This window comes from Cololabis saira, unplaced genomic scaffold, assembly GCF_033807715.1.
Source record: "Cololabis saira isolate AMF1-May2022 unplaced genomic scaffold, fColSai1.1 scf027, whole genome shotgun sequence".
In the NCBI taxonomy this organism is placed as follows: domain Eukaryota; kingdom Metazoa; phylum Chordata; class Actinopteri; order Beloniformes; family Belonidae; genus Cololabis; species Cololabis saira.
The window spans coordinates 613897-635950 of NW_026906191.1; the positions used below are offsets into that span (position 1 = coordinate 613897).

A 22054-nucleotide genomic window follows, 5' to 3' on the forward strand; every position below is an offset into this window, starting at 1 on the left:
ACCGTCCGAACCAGGGGACCCGCTTTTAAGTCCCCTACCCCCCTCCCCCCCACTGTGTGGCGGAGTCACATCCTGGTTATACAGCAGAGTGGCGCAGCGGAAGCGTGCTGGGCCCATAACCCAGAGGTCGATAGATAGACACCATCCTCTGCTACTTAAGAGATCCTCTCATACATGAGATGTGAGAGATTAACTGAAATCTATCCAGAGCTTTTTGGAAACAAGAAAGTGGATGTATGATCTATGAACATACTGCACTGACTGTTGATGAAAATGCATTTAATCAAAATGAGGATGAAAATATGTCTCAACCTAATAAAGTAAAACCAACCATTTTAAAATAAAGTAAAACCAACCATTTTAAAATAAAGACTCTAAATTGTCTATTTCTGAAGATTCACACACACACACACACACACACACACACACACACACACACACGCGGCTGACAGGTTTTTGTGGCCGAGTGGTTAAGGCGATGGACTAGAAATCCATTGGGGATTCCCCGCGCAGGTTCGAATCCTGCCAACAACGAGTAATGTTGGAATGTGCAAGACGACTGCCTAATTTGCAGTTATTAATCATATCCAGTACTGTCTTTCAAAAGTAATCAGTTGGCTTCCCTTGTGGTACATTTTGTATTTTCTACCCAGCATGGTAATACCGATGGATGATTTTTAATTTTACCGCACCAGGACAACTTATATTAAATCACACATTTATTTCTAACATGAATGATTTGAAGATAGGATTGTTTTTTCGTTACGCCCGCCATTTTCAAAGCATGCAAGTTTCCGTAGTGTAGTGGTTATCACGTTCGCCTAACACGCGAAAGGCCCCCTGTTCGAAACTGGGCAGAAACATGTATTACTGCAATAATATTATTTGGACTTGGAAAACCCCTCTAATCCTCTTCTTGGTGCTCGGCACAGGAAGGTCGACCATCTCTTTCTCGCATTGGGTCTTATGCAGAAATGAATTTCGTTGCAGTTCCACAACTGATTAAAAGCCAGTCATTCCCCATTTACCTAATCTTTCAAATGTCCAACTTTACAGGAAAAAAAGAAGCATATTACAGAGATTTTTTACAGGATCTTTTCGTCATGCCCGCCTTTTTCAAAACATGTAAGTCACTAGCTCCACCACCAAACCCCAGCAGCATTAACACCAGACCCCACTAGCTCCACCACCAGACCCCAGGAGCTTCCAACACCAGACCACACTAGCTCCACCACCATACCCCAGCAGCATCACCACCAGACCCCAGGAGCTTCCACCACCAGACCCCAGGAGCTTCCACCACCAGACCCCAGGAGCTTCCACCACCAGACCCCAGGAGCTTCCACCAGACCCCAGCAGCATAACCACCAGACCCCACTAGCTCCACCACCAGACCCCAGCAGCATTACCACCAGACCCCATCCACCACCAGACCCTACTAGCTCCACCACCAGACCCCAGCAGCATTACCACCAGACCCCATCCACCACAAGACCCCACTAGCTCCACCACCAGACCACAGCAGCATCACCACCAGACCCCATCCACCACCAGACCCTACTAGCTCCACCACCAGACCCCAGGAGCTTCCAACACCAGACCCCACTAGCTCCACCACCAGACCCCAGCAGCATCAGCACCAGACCCCAGGAGCTTCCACCCCCAGACCCCAGGAGCTTCCACCACCAGACCCCAGGAGCTTCCACCACCAGACCCCAGGAGCTTCCACCACCAGACCTCAGGAGCTTCCACCACCAGACCCCAGGAGCTTCCACCACCAGACCCCAGCAGCATCAGCACCAGACCCCAGCAGCATCACCACCAGAACCCAGGAGATTCCACCACCACACCCCAGGAGCTTCCATCACCAGACCCCAGGAGCTTCCACCACCAGACCCCTCTAGCTGCACCACCAGACCCCAGCAGCATCACCACCACACCTCAGGAGCTTCCACCACCAAACCCTAACAACAACTCAACAACCTCAAAAACCCGGCTCACCTGGAGCCACCCAAAGACCCGGCTCACCGTCCGAACCCGGGGACCCGCTTTTAAGCCCCCCACCGACCGGCCACTGGAGTGAAAGAGCCAGCCCTTGGGCCTGGAGGACCAGGGCCCTGGTACCATAAACACCCAGACGCTCCTAGCACCATGGACAGCACTCTGTCAGATGCTCAAGCGCATATTGTTTTTTACTCATGTTCTGGTTTCAGGACCACAATAAAAACACAATAAAAGCTGAACAGGGTTCCATGGTGTAATGGTTAGCACTCTGGACTTTGACCCCAGGAGCTTCCACCACCAGACACCACTAGCTCCACCACCAGACGACAGCAGCATCACCACCACACCTCAGGAGCTTCCACCACCAGACACCACTAGCTCCACCACCAGACCCCAGCAGCATCACCACCAGACCCCAGCAGCATCACCACCAGACCCCAGGAGCTTCCACCACCAGACCCCAGGAATTTCCATCACCAGACCCAAGGAGCTTCCATCACCTGACCCCAGGAGCTTCCATCACCAGACCCCAGGAGCTTCCACCACCAGACCCCACTAGCTGCACCACCAGACCCCAGCAGCATCACCACCACACCTCAGGAGCTTCCACCACCAGACCCCAACAACAACTCAACAACCTCAACAACCCGGCTCACCTGGAGCCACCCAGAGACCCGGCTCACCGTCCGAACCAGGGGACCCGCTTTTAAGTCCCCTACCCCCCTCCCCCCCACTGTGTGGCGGAGTCACATCCTGGTTATACAGCAGAGTGGCGCAGCGGAAGCGTGCTGGGCCCATAACCCAGAGGTCGATGGATCGAAACCATCCTCTGCTACTTAAGAGATCCTCTCATACATGAGATGTGAGAGATTAACTGAAATCTATCCAGAGCTTTTTGGAAACAAGAAAGTGGATGTATGAACTATGAACATACTGGCTGTTGATGCTGACTGTTGATGAAAATGCATTTAATCAAAATGAGGATGAAAATATGTCTCAACCTAATAAAGTAAAACCAACCATTTTAAAATAAAGTAAAACCAACCATTTTAAAATAAAGACTCTAAATTGTCTATTTCTGAAGATTCACACACACACACACACACATACACACAGCTGACAGGTTGTTGTCGCCGAGTGGTTAAGGCGATGGACTAGAAATCCATTGGGGATTCCCCGCGCAGGTTCGAATCCTGCCAACAACGAGTAATGTTGGAATGTGCAAGACGACTGCCTAATTTGCAGTTATTAATCATATCCAGTACTGTCTTTCAAAAGTAATCAGTTGGCTTCCCTTGTGGTACATTTTGTATTTTCTACCCAGCATGGTAATACCGATGGATGATTTTTAATTTTACCGCACCAGGACAACTTATATGAAATCACACATTTATTTCTAACATGAATGATTTGAAGATAGGATTTTTTTTTCGTTACGCCCGCCATTTTCAAAGCATGCAAGTTTTCGTAGTGTAGTGGTTATCACGTTCGCCTAACACGCGAAAGGTCCCCTGTTCGAAACTGGGCGGAAACATGTATTACTGCAATAATATTATTTGGACTTGGAAAACCCCTCTAATCCTCTTCTTGGTGCTCGGCACAGGAAGGTCGACCATCTCTTTCTCGCATTGGGTCTTATGCAGAAATGAATTTCGTTGCAGTTCCACAACTGATTAAAAGCCAGTCATTCCCCATTTACCTAATCTTTCAAATGTCCAACTTTACAGGAAAAAAAGAAACATATTACAGAGATTTTTTACAGGATCTTTTCGTCATGCCCGCCTTTTTCAAAACATGTAAGTCACTAGCTCCACCACCAAACCCCAGCAGCATTAACACCAGACCCCACTAGCTCCACCACCAGACCCCAGGAGCTTCCAACACCAGACCCCACTAGCTCCACCACCATACCCCAGCAGCATCACCACCAGACCCCAGGAGCTTCCACCACCAGACCTCAGGAGCTTCCACCACCAGACCCCAGGAGCTTCCACCAGACCCCAGCAGCATCACCACCAGACCCCACTAGCTCCACCACCAGACCCCAGCAGCATTACCACCAGACCCCATCCACCACCAGACCCTACTAGCTCCACCACCAGACCCCAGCAGCATTACCACCAGACCCCATCCACCACAAGACCCCACTAGCTCCACCACCAGACCCCAGCAGCATCACCACCAGACACCATCCACCACCAGACCCTACTAGCTCCACCACCAGACCCCAGGAGCTTCCAACACCAGACCCCACTAGCTCCACCACCAGACCCCAGCAGCATCAGCACCAGACCCCAGGAGCTTCCACCACCAGACCCCAGGAGCTTCCACCACCAGACCCCAGGAGCTTCCACCACCAGACCCCAGGAGCTTCCACCACCAGACCTCAGGAGCTTCCACCACCAGACCCCAGGAGCTTCCACCACCAGACCCCAGCAGCATCAGCACCAGACCCCAGCAGCATCACCACCAGAACCCAGGAGCTTCCACCACCACACCCCAGGAGCTTCCATCACCAGACCCCAGGAGCTTCCACCACCAGACCCCTCTAGCTGCACCACCAGACCCCAGCAGCATCACCACCACACCTCAGGAGCTTCCACCACCAAACCCTAACAACAACTCAACAACCTCAAAAACCCGGCTCACCTGGAGCCACCCAAAGACCCGGCTCACCGTCCGAACCCGGGGACCCGCTTTTAAGCCCCCCACCGACCGGCCACTGGAGTGAAAGAGCCAGCCCTTGGGCCTGGAGGACCAGGGCCCTGGTACCATAAACACCCAGACGCTCCTAGCACCATGGACAGCACTCTGTCAGATGCTCAAGCGCATATTGTTTTTTACTCATGTTCTGGTTTCAGGACCACAATAAAAACACAATAAAAGCTGAACAGGGTTCCATGGTGTAATGGTTAGCACTCTGGACTTTGACCCCAGGAGCTTCCACCACCAGACACCACTAGCTCCACCACCAGACGACAGCAGCATCACCACCACACCTCAGGAGCTTCCACCACCAGACACCACTAGCTCCACCACCAGACCCCAGCAGCATCACCACCAGACCCCAGCAGCATCACCACCAGACCCCAGGAGCTTCCACCACCAGACCCCAGGAATTTCCATCACCAGACCCAAGGAGCTTCCATCACCTGACCCCAGGAGCTTCCATCACCAGACCCCAGGAGCTTCCACCACCAGACCCCACTAGCTGCACCACCAGACCCCAGCAGCATCACCACCACACCTCAGGAGCTTCCACCACCAGACCCCAACAACAACTCAACAACCTCAACAACCCGGCTCACCTGGAGCCACCCAGAGACCCGGCTCACCGTCCGAACCAGGGGACCCGCTTTTAAGTCCCCTACCCCCCTCCCCATCACTGTGTGGCGGAGTCACATCCTGGTTATACAGCAGAGTGGCGCAGCGGAAGCGTGCTGGGCCCATAACCCAGAGGTCGATGGATCGAAACCATCCTCTGCTACTTAAGAGATCCTCTCATACATGAGATGTGAGAGATTAACTGAAATCTATCCAGAGCTTTTTGGAAACGAGAAAGTGGATGTATGATCTATGAACATACTGCACTGACTGTTGATGAAAATGCATTTAATCAAAATGAGGATGAAAATATGTCTCAACCTAATAAAGTAAAACCAACCATTTTAAAATAAAGTAAAACCAACCATTTTAAAATAAAGACTCTAAATTGTCTATTTCTGAAGATTCACACACACACACACACACACACACACACACACATACACACAGCTGACAGTTTGTTGTGGCCGAGTGGTTAAGGCGATGGACTAGAAATCCATTGGGGATTCCCCGCGCAGGTTCGAATCCTGCCAACAACGAGTAATGTTTGAATGTGCAAGACGACAGCCTAATTTGCAGTTATTAATCATATCCAGTACTGTCTTTCAAAAGTAATCAGTTGGCTTCCCTTGTGGTACATTTTGTATTTTCTACCCAGCATGGTAATACCGATGGATGATTTTTAATTTTACCGCACCAGGACAACTTATATGAAATCACACATTTATTTCTAACATGAATGATTTGAAGATAGGATTTTTTTTTCGTTACGCCCGCCATTTTCAAAGCATGCAAGTTTCCGTAGTGTAGTGGTTATCACGTTCGCCTAACACGCGAAAGGTCCCCTGTTCGAAACTGGGCGGAAACATGTATTACTGCAACAATATTATTTGGACTTGGAAAACCCCTCTAATCCTCTTCTTGGTGCTCGGCACAGGAAGGTCGACCATCTCTTTCTCACATTGGGTCTTATGCAGAAATGAATTTCGTTGCAGTTCCACAACTGATTAAAAGCCAGTCATTCCCCATTTACCTAATCTTTCAAATGTCCAACTTTACAGGAAAAAAAGAAACATATTACAGAGATTTTTTACAGGATCTTTTCGTCATGCCCGCCTTTTTCAAAACATGTAAGTCACTAGCTCCACCACCAAACCCCAGCAGCATTAACACCAGACCCCACTAGCTCCACCACCAGACCCCAGGAGCTTCCAACACCAGACCCCACTAGCTCCACCACCATACCCCAGCAGCATCACCACCAGACCCCAGGAGCTTCCACCACCAGACCCCAGGAGCTTCCACCACCAGACCTCAGGAGCTTCCACCACCAGACCCCAGGAGCTTCCACCAGACCCCAGCAGCATCACCACCAGACCCCACTAGCTCCACCACCAGACCCCAGCAGCATTACCACCAGACCCCATCCACCACCAGACCCTACTAGCTCCACCACCAGACCCCAGCAGCATTACCACCAGACCCCATCCACCACAAGACCCCACTAGCTCCACCACCAGACCCCAGCAGCATTACCACCAGACCCCATCCACCACCAGACCCTACTAGCTCCACCACCAGACCCCAGCAGCATCAGCACCAGACCCCAGGAGCTTCCACCACCAGACCCCAGGAGCTTCCACCACCAGACCCCAGGAGCTTCCACCACCAGACCTCAGGAGCTTCCACCACCAGACCCCAGGAGCTTCCACCACCAGACCCCAGCAGCATCAGCACCAGACCCCAGCAGCATCACCACCAGAACCCAGGAGCTTCCACCACCACACCCCAGGAGCTTCCATCACCAGACCCCAGGAGCTTCCACCACCAGACCCCTCTAGCTGCACCACCAGACCCCAGGAGCATCACCACCACACCTCAGGAGCTTCCACCACCAAACCCTAACAACAACTCAACAACCTCAAAAACCCGGCTCACCTGGAGCCACCCAAAGACCCGGCTCACCATCCGAACCCGGGGACCCGCTTTTAAGCCCCCCACCGACCGGCCACTGGAGTGAAAGAGCCAGCCCTTGGGCCTGGAGGACCAGGGCCCTGGTACCATAAACACCCAGACGCTCCTAGCACCATGGACAGCACTCTGTCAGATGCTCAAGTGCATATTGTTTTTTACTCATGTTCTGGTTTCAGGACCACAATCAAAACACAATAAAAGCTGAACAGGGTTCCATGGTGTAATGGTTAGCACTCTGGACTTTGACCCCAGGAGCTCCACCACCAGACACCACTAGCTCCACCACCAGACGACAGCAGCATCACCACCACACCTCAGGAGCTTCCACCACCAGACACCACTAGCTCCACCACCAGACCCCAGCAGCATCACCACCAGACCCCAGCAGCATCACCACCAGACCCCAGGAGCTTCCACCACCAGACCCCAGGAATTTCCATCACCAGACCCAAGGAGCTTCCATCACCTGACCCCAGGAGCTTCCATCACCAGACCCCAGGAGCTTCCACCACCAGACCCCACTAGCTGCACCACCAGACCCCAGCAGCATCACCACCACACCTCAGGAGCTTCCACCACCAGACCCCAACAACAACTCAACAACCTCAACAACCTGGCTCACCTGGAGCCACCCAGAGACCCGGCTCACCGTCCGAACCAGGGGACCCGCTTTTAAGTCCCCTACCCCCCTCCCCCCCACTGTGTGGCGGAGTCACATCCTGGTTATACAGCAGAGTGGCGCAGCGGAAGCGTGCTGGGCCCATAACCCAGAGGTCGATGGATCGAAACCATCCTCTGCTACTTAAGAGATCCTCTCATACATGAGATGTGAGAGATTAACTGAAATCTATCCAGAGCTTTTTGGAAACAAGAAAGTGGATGTATGATCTATGAACTATGAACATACTGGCTGTTGATGCTGACTGTTGATGCTGACTGTTGATGAAAATGCTGTTGATGAAAATGCATTTAATCAAAATGAGGATGAAAATATGTCTCAACCTAATAAAGTAAAACCAACCATTTTAAAATAAAGTAAAACCAACCATTTTAAAATAAAGACTCTAAATTGTCTATTTCTGAAGATTCACACACACACACACAAACATACACACAGCTGACAGGTTGTTGTGGCCGAGTGGTTAAGGCGATGGACTAGAAATCCATTGGGGATTCCCCGCGCAGGTTCGAATCCTGCCAACAACGAGTAATGTTTGAATGTGCAAGACGACTGCCTAATTTGCAGTTATTAATCATATCCAGTACTGTCTTTCAAAAGTAATCAGTTGGCTTCCCTTGTGGTACATTTTGTATTTTCTACCCAGCATGGTAATACCGATGGATGATTTTTAATTTTACCGCACCAGGACAACTTATATGAAATCACACATTTATTTCTAACATGAATGATTTGAAGATAGGATTTTTTTTTCGTTACGCCCGCCATTTTCAAAGCATGCAAGTTTTAGTAGTGTAGTGGTTATCACGTTCGCCTAACACGCGAAAGGTCCCCTGTTCGAAACTGGGCGGAAACATGTATTACTGCAATAATATTATTTGGACTTGGAAAACCCCTCTAATCCTCTTCTTGGTGCTCGGCACAGGAAGGTCGACCATCTCTTTCTCGCATTGGGTCTTATGCAGAAATGAATTTCGTTGCAGTTCCACAACTGATTAAAAGCCAGTCATTCCCCATTTACCTAATCTTTCAAATGTCCAACTTTACAGGAAAAAAAGAAACATATTACAGAGATTTTTTACAGGATCTTTTCGTCATGCCCGCCTTTTTCAAAACATGTAAGTCACTAGCTCCACCACCAAACCCCAGCAGCATTAACACCAGACCCCACTAGCTCCACCACCAGACCCCAGGAGCTTCCAACACCAGACCCCACTAGCTCCACCACCATACCCCAGCAGCATCACCACCAGACCCCAGGAGCTTCCACCACCAGACCTCAGGAGCTTCCACCACCAGACCCCAGGAGCTTCCACCAGACCCCAGCAGCATCACCACCAGACCCCACTAGCTCCACCACCAGACCCCAGCAGCATTACCACCAGACCCCATCCACCACCAGACCCTACTAGCTCCACCACCAGACCCCAGCAGCATTACCACCAGACCCCATCCACCACAAGACCCCACTAGCTCCACCACCAGACCCCAGCAGCATCACCACCAGACACCATCCACCACCAGACCCTACTAGCTCCACCACCAGACCCCAGGAGCTTCCAACACCAGACCCCACTAGCTCCACCACCGGACCCCAGCAGCATCAGCACCAGACCCCAGGAGCTTCCACCACCAGACCCCAGGAGCTTCCACCACCAGACCCCAGGAGCTTCCACCACCAGACCCCAGGAGCTTCCACCACCAGACCTCAGGAGCTTCCACCACCAGACCCCAGGAGCTTCCACCACCAGACCCCAGCAGCATCAGCACCAGACCCCAGCAGCATCACCACCAGAACCCAGGAGCTTCCACCACCACACCCCAGGAGCTTCCATCACCAGACCCCAGGAGCTTCCGCCACCAGACCCCTCTAGCTGCACCACCAGACCCCAGCAGCATCACCACCACACCTCAGGAGCTTCCACCACCAAACCCTAACAACAACTCAACAACCTCAAAGACCCGGCTCACCGTCCGAACCCGGGGACCCGCTTTTAAGCCCCCCACCGACCGGCCACTGGAGTGAAAGAGCCAGCCCTTGGGCCTGGAGGACCAGGGCCCTGGTACCATAAACACCCAGACGCTCCTAGCACCATGGACAGCACTCTGTCAGATGCTCAAGCGCATATTGTTTTTTACTCATGTTCTGGTTTCAGGACCACAATAAAAACACAATAAAAGCTGAAGAGGGTTCCATGGTGTAATGGTTAGCACTCTGGACTTTGACCCCAGGAGCTTCCACCACCAGACACCACTAGCTCCACCACCAGACGACAGCAGCATCACCACCACACCTCAGGAGCTTCCACCACCAGACCCCAGGAATTTCCATCACCAGACCCAAGGAGCTTCCATCACCTGACCCCAGGAGCTTCCATCACCAGACCCCAGGAGCTTCCACCACCTGACCCCACTAGCTGCACCACCAGACCCCAGCAGCATCACCACCACACCTCAGGAGCTTCCACCACCAGACCCCAACAACAACTCAACAACCTCAACAACCCGGCTCACCTGGAGCCACCCAGAGACCCGGCTCACCGTCCGAACCAGGGGACCCGCTTTTAAGAGCCCTACCCCCCCCCCCCCCCACTGTGTGGCGGAGTCACATCCTGGTTATACAGCAGAGTGGCGCAGCGGAAGCGTGCTGGGCCCATAACCCAGAGGTCGATGGATCGAAACCATCCTCTGCTACTTAAGAGATCCTCTCATACATGAGATGTGAGAGATTAACTGAAATCTATCCAGAGCTTTTTGGAAACAAGAAAGTGGATGTATGATCTATGAACATACTGCACTGACTGTTGATGAAAATGCATTTAATCAAAATGAGGATGAAAATATGTCTCAACCTAATAAAGTAAAACCAACCATTTTAAAATAAAGTAAAACCAACCATTTTAAAATAAAGACTCTAAATTGTCTATTTCTGAAGATTCACACACACACACACACACACACACACACACACACACACACACACACACACACACACACACACACACACACACACACACACACACACACACACACATACACACAGCTGACAGGTTGTTGTGGCCGAGTGGTTAAGGCGATGGACTAGAAATCCATTGGGGATTCCCCGCGCAGGTTCGAATCCTGCCAACAACGAGTAATGTTTGAATGTGCAAGACGACAGCCTAATTTGCAGTTATTAATCATATCCAGTACTGTCTTTCAAAAGTAATCAGTTGGCTTCCCTTGTGGTACATTTTGTATTTTCTACCCAGCATGGTAATACCGATGGATGATTTTTAATTTTACCGCACCAGGACAACTTATATGAAATCACACATCTATTTCTAACATGAATGATTTGAAGATAGGATTTTTTTTTTCGTTACGCCCGCCATTTTTCAAAGCATGCAAGTTTCTGTAGTGTAGTGGTTATGAAGTTTGCCTAACACGCGAAAGGTCCCTGTTCGAAACTGGGGCAAACATGTATTACTGCAATAATATTATTTGGACTTGTAAAACCCCTCTAATCCTCTTCTTGGTGCTCGCCACAGGAAGGTCGACCATCTCTTTCTCGCATTGGGTCTTATGCAGAAATGAATTTCGTTGCAGTTCCACAACTGATTAAAAGCCAGTCATTCCCCATTTACCTAATCTTTCAAATGTCCAACTTTACAGGAAAAAAGAAACATATTACAGAGATTTTTTACAGGATCTTTTCGTCATGCCCGCCTTTTTCAAAACATGTAAGTCACTAGCTCCACCACCAAACCCCAGCAGCATAACACCAGACCCCACTAGCTCCACCACCAGACCCCAGGAGCTTCCAACACCAGACCCCACTAGCTCCACCACCATACCCCAGCAGCATCACCACCAGACCCCAGGAGCTTCCACCACCAGACCCCAGGAGCTTCCACCACCAGACCTCAGGAGCTTCCACCACCAGACCCCAGGAGCTTCCACCAGACCCCAGCAGCATCACCACCAGACCCCACTAGCTCCACCACCAGACCCCAGCAGCATTACCACCAGACCCCATCCACCACCAGACCCTACTAGCTCCACCACCAGACCCCAGCAGCATTACCACCAGACCCCATCCACCACAAGACCCCACTAGCTCCACCACCAGACCCCAGCAGCATCACCACCAGACCCCATCCACCACCAGACCCTACTAGCTCCACCACCAGACCCCAGGAGCTTCCAACACCAGACCCCACTAGCTCCACCACCAAGACCCAGCAGCATCAGCACCAGACCCCAGGAGCTTCCACCACCAGACCCCAGGAGCTTCCACCACCAGACCCAGGAGCTTCCACCACCAGACCCCAGGAGCTTCCACCACCAGACCCCAGGAGCTTCCACCACCAGACCTCAGGAGCTTCCACCACCAGACCCCAGGAGCTTCCACCACCAGACCCCAGGAGCTTCCACCACCAGACCCCAGCAGCATCAGCACCAGACCCAGCAGCATCACCACCAGACCCCAGGAGCTTCCACCACCAGACCTCAGGAGCTTCCACCACCAGACCCCAGGAGCTTCCACCACCAGACCCCAGCAGCATCAGCACCAGACCCCAGCAGCATCACCACCAGAACCCAGGAGCTTCCACCACCACACCCCAGGAGCTTCCATCACCAGACCCCAGGAGCTTCCACCACCAGACCCCTCTAGCTGCACCACCAGACCCCAGCAGCATCACCACCACACCTCAGGAGCTTCCACCACCAAACCTAACAACAACTCAACAACCTCAAAACCCGGCTCACCTGGAGCCACCCAAAGACCCGGCTCACCGTCCGAACCCGGGGACCCGCTTTTAAGCCCCCCACCGACCAGCCACTGGAGTGAAAGAGCCAGCCCTTGGGCCTGGAGGACCAGGGCCCTGGTACCATAAACACCCAGACGCTCCTAGCACCATGGACAGCACTCTGTCAGATGCTCAAGCGCATATTGTTTTTTACTCATGTTCTGGTTTCAGGACCACAATAAAAACACAATAAAAGCTGAACAGGGTTCCATGGTGTAATGGTTAGCACTCTGGACTTTGACCCCAGGAGCTTCCACCACCAGACACCACTAGCTCCACCACCAGACGACAGCAGCATCACCACCACACCTCAGGAGCTTCCACCACCAGACACCACTAGCTCCACCACCAGACCCCAGCAGCATCACCACCAGACCCCAGGAGCATCACCACCAGACCCCAGGAGCTTCCACCACCAGACCCCAGGAATTTCCATCACCAGACCCAAGGAGCTTCCATCACCTGACCCCAGGAGCTTCCATCACCAGACCCCAGGAGCTTCCACCACCAGACCCCACTAGCTGCACCACCAGACCCCAGCAGCATCACCACCACACCTCAGGAGCTTCCACCACCAGACCCCAACAACAACTCAACAACCTCAACAACCCGGCTCACCTGGAGCCACCCAGAGACCCGGCTCACCGTCCGAACCAGGGGACCCGCTTTTAAGAGCCCTACCCCCCTCCCCCCCACTGTGTGGCGGAGTCACATCCTGGTTATACAGCAGAGTGGCGCAGCGGAAGCGTGCTGGGCCCATAACCCAGAGGTCGATGGATCGAAACCATCCTCTGCTACTTAAGAGATCCTCTCATACATGAGATGTGAGAGATTAACTGAAATCTATCCAGAGCTTTTTGGAAACAAGAAAGTGGATGTATGATCTATGAACATACTGCACTGACTGTTGATGAAAATGCATTTAATCAAAATGAGGATGAAAATATGTCTCAACCTAATAAAGTAAAACCAACCATTTTAAAATAAAGTAAAACCAACCATTTTAAAATAAAGACTCTAAATTGTCTATTTCTGAAGATTCACACACACACACACACACACACACACACACACACACACACACACACACACACACACACACACACACACATACACACAGCTGACAGGTTGTTGTGGCCGAGTGGTTAAGGCGATGGACTAGAAATCCATTGGGGATTCCCCGCGCAGGTTCGAATCCTGCCAACAACGAGTAATGTTTGAATGTGCAAGACGACAGCCTAATTTGCAGTTATTAAGCATATCCAGTACTGTCTTTCAAAAGTAATCAGTTGGCTTCCCTTGTGGTACATTTTGTATTTTCTACCCAGCATGGTAATACCGATGGATGATTTTTAATTTTACCGCACCAGGACAACTTATATGAAATCACACATTTATTTCTAACATGAATGATTTGAAGATAGGATTTTTTTTTCGTTACGCCCGCCATTTTCAAAGCATGCAAGTTTCTGTAGTGTAGTGGTTATCAAGTTTGCCTAACACGCGAAAGGTCCCCTGTTCGAAACTGGGGGCAAACATGTATTACTGCAATAATATTATTTGGACTTGTAAAACCCCTCTAATCCTCTTCTTGGTGCTCGGCACAGGAAGGTCGACCATCTCTTTCTCGCATTGGGTCTTATGCAGAAATGAATTTCGTTGCAGTTCCACAATATCATTTTATTTATTTCAAACCAACAAAACCACAACTCTTGTACTACAAAACAAGAACAGAAAGTTACAGGACACCATTGAACAGAACAAACAACAATACCAACAACAGACACTATAACAAAACAAAAACAAACACTGTTTGAAAAGGGGATGGCAGAAGCAAAGCTTATTCATTTCCATCCCCCGCCAACACACATATAACAAAGACAACCATAACACAAAGTTACTCCCTTAAACCCTCTTCCCCTCAATCATTTCATTTCTTTACATCAGTTTCTCTCTTCTTCCCTTTTATACAATTCAAAGACTGCTTTTCTGTACTTGCTTTTAAATTGACTGACACTTTGACTAAGTTTAATTTCATCTTCAAGGCTGTTCCACAGAATAACCCCTCCAACAGAAACACACATACTCTTAAGAGTTGATCTTACACTTTGTTGTTGTAATTTAAGTTTTCCTCTTAAGTCATACCTTTTACCACCTTCCCTGTCATAAAATAATTTTTGAATTAAACTTGGCAGAAGATAGTTTTTAGCTTTGTACATGATTAATGCAGTTTTCAATTTGACCAAATCAAAAAATTTTAACGCAGAGGCCTTAAGAAAAAGTAAATTAGTGTGATCATTGAACCTGACATTGAAAACTGTTCGTATGGCTCTTTTTTGTAATATATATAGAGGCAACAGGTTGGTTTTATATGCATTACCCCAGACTTCCACACAGTAACTCAAATATGGCAAAACAAAAGAATAATATAAATTAAAGCTGCAAGCAGCTATGAACGGGCCCTCGCACTCACGTCCACCGCCCCCCATAAGCATATCAGAAATGACACCACCCACGACTCTCTATGTCAACCCATTCAAAAGTTATAGCAGAAAAAAGGAACAACCAATCAGAGGAAGGGGCGGGGCTAATTCAGGCCAATGAAGGTCAAGGACTCATTACAGAGTTCCATGACACCACCCACAACTTCCTATGTCAAACCATTCAAAAGTTATGGCAGAGAAAAGTATTCTAGGGGGCGCTGTTGAGCCGTTAGGCCACGGCCATTAATGCAAACCATTAAATATCAAATGTATCACCAGGCCTGGCTTGCATGCAAAATTTGGTGACTTTTGGAGAACTATCAAATATGGACCAATCAGATGAAGGGAACGAGCGCTTTTTCACGTCTAGCGTCGCCACGGTAACACTTTTGAAAGAGAAAAGTAATGTGCGTCGTCGCAGGAAAGAGACGCACATCTTGATGAAAAAAAAAACACAAAATTTGCTTACAAAAACTTCAGCATCGTGCCAGGCTCGAACTCCGAACCACCGGCTCCAAAGATCGCAATGATCTGGCTGAGCTATATCTCAGCTGATACCTCACATTGACTTACTGGTTTAGGAGAGACCAAGATAGCGATATAATGTCTGGAACCTTTTTTTCCTAATTTTTTAAATATTTGTAAGTTATAAATATTAGTAAAACACTACTATTTTATTATTACTTTTTCTGTAACCATTCTACGCGGTTCTAAGCGGGCTGAGCATGGGACTATTTCTAACGTCACCACATTACAACAGCTGATTGGTCGGGGGGCGGGGCCGTCATCACCCTACTCGCCACTGATTGGTCGGGGGGCGGGGCCGTCATCACCCTACTCGCCACTGATTGGTCGGGGGGCGGGGCCGGCAGACGTTTGAATCAGGAAGCGGGAGTCAAACCATTAAAAAGTTATAGCAGAAAAAGGACAACCAATCAGAAGAAGGGGCGGGGCTAATTAAGGCCAACGAAGCTTAAGGACTCATTACTGAGTCCCATGACACCACCCACAACTTCCTATGTCAAACCATTCAAAAGTTATGGCAGAGAAAAGTATTCTAGGGGGCGCTGTTGAGCCGTTAGGCCACGCCCATTAATGCAAACCATTAAATATCAAATGTATCACCAGGCCTGGCTTGCATGCAAAATTTGGTGACTTTTGGAGAACTATCAAATATGGACCAATCAGATGAAGGGGACGAGCGCTTTTTCACGTCTAGCGTCGCCACGGTAACACTTTTGAAAGAGAAAAGTAATGTGCGTCGTCGCAGGAAAGAGACGCACATCTTGATGAAAAAAAAAACACAAAATTTGCTTACAAAAACTTCAGCATCGTGCCAGGCTCGAACTCCCAACCACCGGCACCAAAGATCGCAATGATCTGGTTGAGCTATATCTCAGCTGATACCTCACATTGACTTACTGGCTTAGGAGAGACCAAGATAGCGATATAATGTCTGGAACCTTTTTTTCCAAATTTTTTAAATATTTGTAAGGTATAAATATTAGTAAAACACTACTATTTTATTATTACTTTTTCTGTAACCATTCAACCGCGGTTCTAACCGGGCTGAGCATGGGACTATTTCTAACGTCACCACATTCCAACAGCTGATTGGTCGGGGGGCGGGGCCGTCATCACCCTACTCGCCACTGATTGGTCGGGGGGCGGGGCCGTCATCACCCTACTCGCCACTGATTGGTCGGGGGGCGGGGCCGGCAGACGTTTGAATCAGGAAGCGGGAGTCAAACCATTAAAAAGTTATAGCAGAAAAAAGGGACAACCAATCAGAAGAAGGGGCGGGGCTAATTAAGGCCAACGAAGCTTAAGGACTCATTACTGAGTCCCATGACACCACCCACAACTTCCTATGTCAAACCATTCAAAAGTTATGGCAGATAAAAGTATTCTAGGGGGCGCTGTTGAGCCGTTAGGCCACGCCCATTAATGCAAACCATGAAATATCAAATGTATTGCCAAGTCTGACTTGCATGCAAAATTTGATTACTTTTGGAGAACTATCAAATATGGACCAATCACATGAAGGGGGGGGCGCGCCTTTTGGCGTCTAGCGTCGCCACGGTAACACTTTTGAAAGAGAAAAGTAATGCGTGTAGTCGCACGATGGAGACGCACATTTTGATGTATAACACACCTGGGTGCACATTACGGTTCGGGCCGTATTAATTGCCGAAGGAATGGCATAAATTGCGCCAAAATTACACAATTAATTCAAAATGGCCGACTTCCTGTTCGGTTTCGGCCATGGCTCCAAGAGACTTTTCTTGAAGTTGTGCCATGATACAGGTGTGTAGCGATTTTCGTGCATGTACGTCAAACCGTATCGTGGGGCTTGAGGCACAAAGTTTTCCGGGGGGCGCTGTTGAGCCATTTTGCCACGCCCATTAATGTAAACCATAAAATATCAAATTTACCGCCAGGCCTGGCTTGCATGTCAAATTTGGTGCCTTTTGGGGAACTATCAAATATGGACCAATCAGATGAAGGGGGGGTGCGCTTGTTGGCGTCTAGCGTCGCCACGGTAACACTTTTGAAAGAGAAAAATAATGCGTGTAGTCGCAGGATGGAGACGCACATTTTGATGTATAACACATCTGGGTGCACGATACGGTTCGGGCCGTATTAATTCTCGAAGGAATGGCATATATTGCTCCAAAATTACGCGATTAATTCAGAATGTTCAAAATGGCCGACTTCCTGTTCGGTTTCGGCCATGGCGCCAAGAGACTTTTCTTTAAGTTGCGACATGGTACAGGTGTGTACCGATTTTCGTTCACGTACGTCAAAGCGTATTATGGGGCTTGAGGCGCAAAGTTTTTTCGGTCTGAACCAATCAGATGAAGGGTGGGCGCGCTTTTTGTCGTCTAGCGTCGCCACGGTAACGCTTTTGAAAGAGAAAAGTAATGCGTGGTGTCGGAGGATGGAGACGCACATTTTGATGTATAACACACTTGGGGGCACGTTACGGTTCGGGCCGTATTAACTGCCGAAGGAAGGGCATAAATTGCGCCAAAATTACACAATTAATTCAAAATGGCCGACTTCCTGTTCGGTTTCGGGCATGGCTCCAAGAGACTTTTCTTGAAGTTGTGCCATGATACAGGTGTGTAGCGATTTTCGTGCATGTACGTCAAACCGTATCGTGGGGCTTGAGGCACAAAGTTTTCAAGGGGGCGCTGTTGAGCCATTTTGCCACGCCCATTAATGCAAACCATTAAATATCAAATTTTTCGCCAGGCCTGCCTTGCATGCAAAATTTGGTGACTTTTTGGGCACGTTTAGGGGGGCAAAAAGGCCCTCCTTTCGTCAGAAAAATAATAATAATTAAAGCTGCAAGCAGCGATGAACGGGCCCTCGCACTCACGGCCACCGCCCCCCATAAGTATCAGAAATGACACCACCCACGACTTCCTATGTCAAACCATTGAAAAGTTACAGCAGAAAAAAGGGACAACCAATCAGAAGAAGGGGCGGGGCTAATTCAGGCCAATGAAGGTCAAGGACTCCATACAGAGTCTGATGACACCACCCACGACTCTCCATGTCAAACCATTCAAAAGTTATAGCAGGAAATAGGGACAACCAATCAAAAGAAGGGGCGGGGCTAATTTTCACCAATTATGGTCAAGGACTCAATACCGAGTCCCATGACACCACCCATGACTCTTTATGTCAAACCATTCAAAAGTTATGGCAGAGAAAAGTTTTCCGGGGGGTGCTGTTGAGCCATTTTGCCACGCCCATTAATGCAAACCATGAAATATCAAATTTATCACCAGGCCTGGCTTGCATGCAAAATTTGGTGACTTTTGGAGAACTATCAAATATGGACCAATCAGATTAAGGGGGCACGCTTTTTGGCGTCTAGCATCGCCACGGTAACACTTTTGAAAGAGAAAAGTAATGCGCGTAGTCGCAAGATGGAGACGCACATTTTGAGGTATAAGTCACCTGGATGCACGTTACGGTTCGGGCCGTATTAATTGCCGAAGGAATGGCATTAATTGCGCCAAAATTACACAATTAATTCAAAATGGCCGACTTCCTGTTCAATTTCGGCCATGGCGCCAAGAGACTTTTCTTTAAGTTGCGACATGATACAGGTGTGTACCGATTTTCGTTCATGTACGTCAAACCGTATTATGGGGCTTGAGGCTCAAAGTTTTTTCCCTCTGAACCAATCAGATGAAGGGTGGGCGCACTTTTTGGTGTCTAGCGTTGCCGCGGTAACGCTTTTAAATGAGAAAAGTAATGTGCGTCGTTGCAGGACAGGGACGCACATATTGATGTAGAAAAAAAAAAAATTGCTGACAAAAAAGTCTGGATACTGCGGGAATCGAACTCTGATCTCTGACTCCAAAGACGGGAACACTCTGGCTGAGCTAAGACTCAGCTTCTCATTTCTATTTGACCTACTGACTTAGGAGAGACGAACATATCGATATTTAGAAATGTAAGTCTGGAGCTGTTTTTTCTAATTTTTTTTAATATTTGTAAGTTATAAATATTAGTAAAACCCTACTATTTTAATTATTACTTTTTCTGTAACCATTCTGCCAAGGTTGTAACCGGGCTGAGCTGGGAATATTTCTGACGTCACCACATTACAGGGAGCTGATTGGTCGGGGGGCGGGGCCGTCATCACCCTACTCGCCACTGATTGGTCGGGGGGCGGGGCCGTCATCACCCTACTCGCCACCGATTGGTCGGGGGGCGGGGCCGGCAGACGTTTGAATCAGGAAGCGGGAGTCAGCGCGAGAGCGACTGGCGGCTCGTGGCGATTTTATTATAAAAAAGGGACAACCAATCAGAAGAAGGGGCGGGGCTAATTCAGGCCAAAGAAGCTCAAGGACTCATTGCAGAGTCCCTTGACACCACCTACGACTTCCTATGTCAAACCATTCAAAGTTTATAGCAGAAAAAAGGGACAACCAATCAGAAGAAGGGGCGGGGCTAATTCAGGCCAATGAAGGTCAAGGACTCCATACAGAATCTGATGACACCACCCACGACTCTCTATGTCAAACCATTCAAAAGTTATGGCAGAGAAAAGTATTCAAGGTGGCGCTGTTGAGCCGTTAGGCCACGCCCATTAATGCAAACCATGAAATATAAAATTTATCACCAGGCCTGGCTTGCATGCAAAATTTGGTGACTTTTGGAGAACTATCAAATATGGACCAATCACATGAAGGGGGGGCGCGCCTTTTGGCGTCTAGCGTCGCCACGGTAACACTTTTGAAAGAGAAAAGTAATGCGTGGTGTCGCAGGATGTAGACGCACATTTTGATGTATAACACACCTGGGTGCACGATACGGTTCGGGCTGAATTAACTCTCGAAGGAATGGCATAAATTTCGCCAAAATGACACAATTTATTCAAAATGGCCGACATCCTGTTCGGTTTTGGCCATGGCTCCAAGAGACTTTTCTTTAAGTTGTGCCATGATACAGGTGTGTAGCGATTTTCGTGCATGTACGTCAAACCGTATTGTGGGGCTTGAGGCACAAAGTTTTCCGGGGGGCGCTGTTGAGCCATTTTGCCACGCCCATTAATGCAAACCATGAAATATCAAATTTATCACCAGGCCTGGCTTGCATGCCAAATTTGGTGCCTTTTTGGGAACTATCAAATATGGACCAATCAGATGAAGGGGGGGTGCGCTTGTTGGCGTCTAGCGTCGCCACGGTAACACTTTCGAAAGAGAAAAGTAATGCGTGTAGTCGCAGGATGGAGACGCACATTTTGATGTATAACACATCTGGGTTCACGATACGGTTCGGGCTGAATTAACTCTCGAAGAATGGCATATATTGCTCCAAAATTACGCAATTAATTCAGAATGTTCAAAATGGCCGACTTCCTGTTCGATTTCGGCCATGGCGCCAAGAGACTTTTCTTTTAGTTGCGACATGATACAGGAGTGTACCAATTTTCGTTCATGTACGTCAAACCGTATTATGGGGCTTGAGGCGCAAAGTTTTTTCTGTCTGAACCAACCAGATGAAGGGTGGGCGCGCTTTTTGGCGTCTAGCGTCGCCACGGTAACGCTTTTGAAAGAGAAAAGTAAGGCGTGTGGTCGCAGGAGGGAGCCGCACATTTTGATGTATAATACACCTGGGTGCACGTTACGGTTCGGGCTGAATTAACTGCCGAAGGAATGGCATAAATTGCGCCAAAGTGACACGATTAATTCAAAATGGCCGACTTCCTGTTCGGTTTCGGGCATGACGGCAAGAGACTTTTCTTTAAGTTGTCCCATGATACAGGTGTGTACCGATTTTCGTGCATGTACGTCAAACCGTATCGTGGGGCTTGAGGCACAAAGTTTTCAAGGGGGCGCTGTTGAGCCATTTTGCCACGCCCATTAATGCAAACCATTAAATATCAAATTTTTCGCCAGGCCTGACTAGGGTGCAAAATTTGGTGACTTTTTGGGCATGTTAAGGGGGGCAAAAAGGCCATCACTTTGTCAGAAGAAAAATAATAATAATAATTAAAGCTGCAAGCAGCGATGAACGGGCCCTCGCACTCACGGCCACCGCCCCCCATAAGCATATCAGAAAAGACACCACCCACGACTTCCTATGTCAAACCATTCAAAAGTTATAGCAGAAAATCGGGACAACCAATCAGAAGAAGGGGCGGGGCTAATTCAGGCCAATGAAGGTCAAGGACTCCATACAGAATCTGATGACACCACCCACGATTCTCTATGTCAAACCATTCCAAAGTTATAGCAGAAAATCGGGACAACCAATCAGAAGAAGGGACG

At 49.1% G+C, this 22054-nt stretch overlaps 12 non-coding genes across 12 annotated transcripts; all 12 read left to right on the forward strand.

The window, feature by feature from the left end:
• The first annotated feature begins 2767 nt into the window (after positions 1 to 2767).
• trnam-cau (transfer RNA methionine (anticodon CAU)) lies at positions 2768 to 2839 on the forward strand. Its single transcript has one exon. It is a non-coding gene; the product is annotated as a tRNA-Met (tRNA).
• A 288-nt stretch (positions 2840 to 3127) lies between these two features.
• Positions 3128 to 3209, forward strand: trnas-aga (transfer RNA serine (anticodon AGA)). Its single transcript has one exon. It is a non-coding gene; the product is annotated as a tRNA-Ser (tRNA).
• A 256-nt stretch (positions 3210 to 3465) lies between these two features.
• Positions 3466 to 3538, forward strand: trnav-aac (transfer RNA valine (anticodon AAC)). Its single transcript has one exon. It is a non-coding gene; the product is annotated as a tRNA-Val (tRNA).
• Positions 3539 to 5419: 1881 nt separating this feature from the next.
• On the forward strand, positions 5420 to 5491 carry trnam-cau (transfer RNA methionine (anticodon CAU)). Its single transcript has one exon. It is a non-coding gene; the product is annotated as a tRNA-Met (tRNA).
• Positions 5492 to 5784: 293 nt separating this feature from the next.
• trnas-aga (transfer RNA serine (anticodon AGA)) lies at positions 5785 to 5867 on the forward strand. Its single transcript has one exon. It is a non-coding gene; the product is annotated as a tRNA-Ser (tRNA).
• A 256-nt stretch (positions 5868 to 6123) lies between these two features.
• On the forward strand, positions 6124 to 6196 carry trnav-aac (transfer RNA valine (anticodon AAC)). Its single transcript has one exon. It is a non-coding gene; the product is annotated as a tRNA-Val (tRNA).
• Positions 6197 to 8031: 1835 nt separating this feature from the next.
• Positions 8032 to 8103, forward strand: trnam-cau (transfer RNA methionine (anticodon CAU)). The gene has a single exon. It is a non-coding gene; the product is annotated as a tRNA-Met (tRNA).
• Positions 8104 to 8426: 323 nt separating this feature from the next.
• On the forward strand, positions 8427 to 8508 carry trnas-aga (transfer RNA serine (anticodon AGA)). Its single transcript has one exon. It is a non-coding gene; the product is annotated as a tRNA-Ser (tRNA).
• A 2095-nt stretch (positions 8509 to 10603) lies between these two features.
• On the forward strand, positions 10604 to 10675 carry trnam-cau (transfer RNA methionine (anticodon CAU)). Its single transcript has one exon. It is a non-coding gene; the product is annotated as a tRNA-Met (tRNA).
• A 356-nt stretch (positions 10676 to 11031) lies between these two features.
• Positions 11032 to 11113, forward strand: trnas-aga (transfer RNA serine (anticodon AGA)). The gene has a single exon. It is a non-coding gene; the product is annotated as a tRNA-Ser (tRNA).
• A 2386-nt stretch (positions 11114 to 13499) lies between these two features.
• trnam-cau (transfer RNA methionine (anticodon CAU)) lies at positions 13500 to 13571 on the forward strand. Its single transcript has one exon. It is a non-coding gene; the product is annotated as a tRNA-Met (tRNA).
• Positions 13572 to 13901: 330 nt separating this feature from the next.
• Positions 13902 to 13983, forward strand: trnas-aga (transfer RNA serine (anticodon AGA)). Its single transcript has one exon. It is a non-coding gene; the product is annotated as a tRNA-Ser (tRNA).
• The last annotated feature ends 8071 nt before the right edge of the window (positions 13984 to 22054 follow it).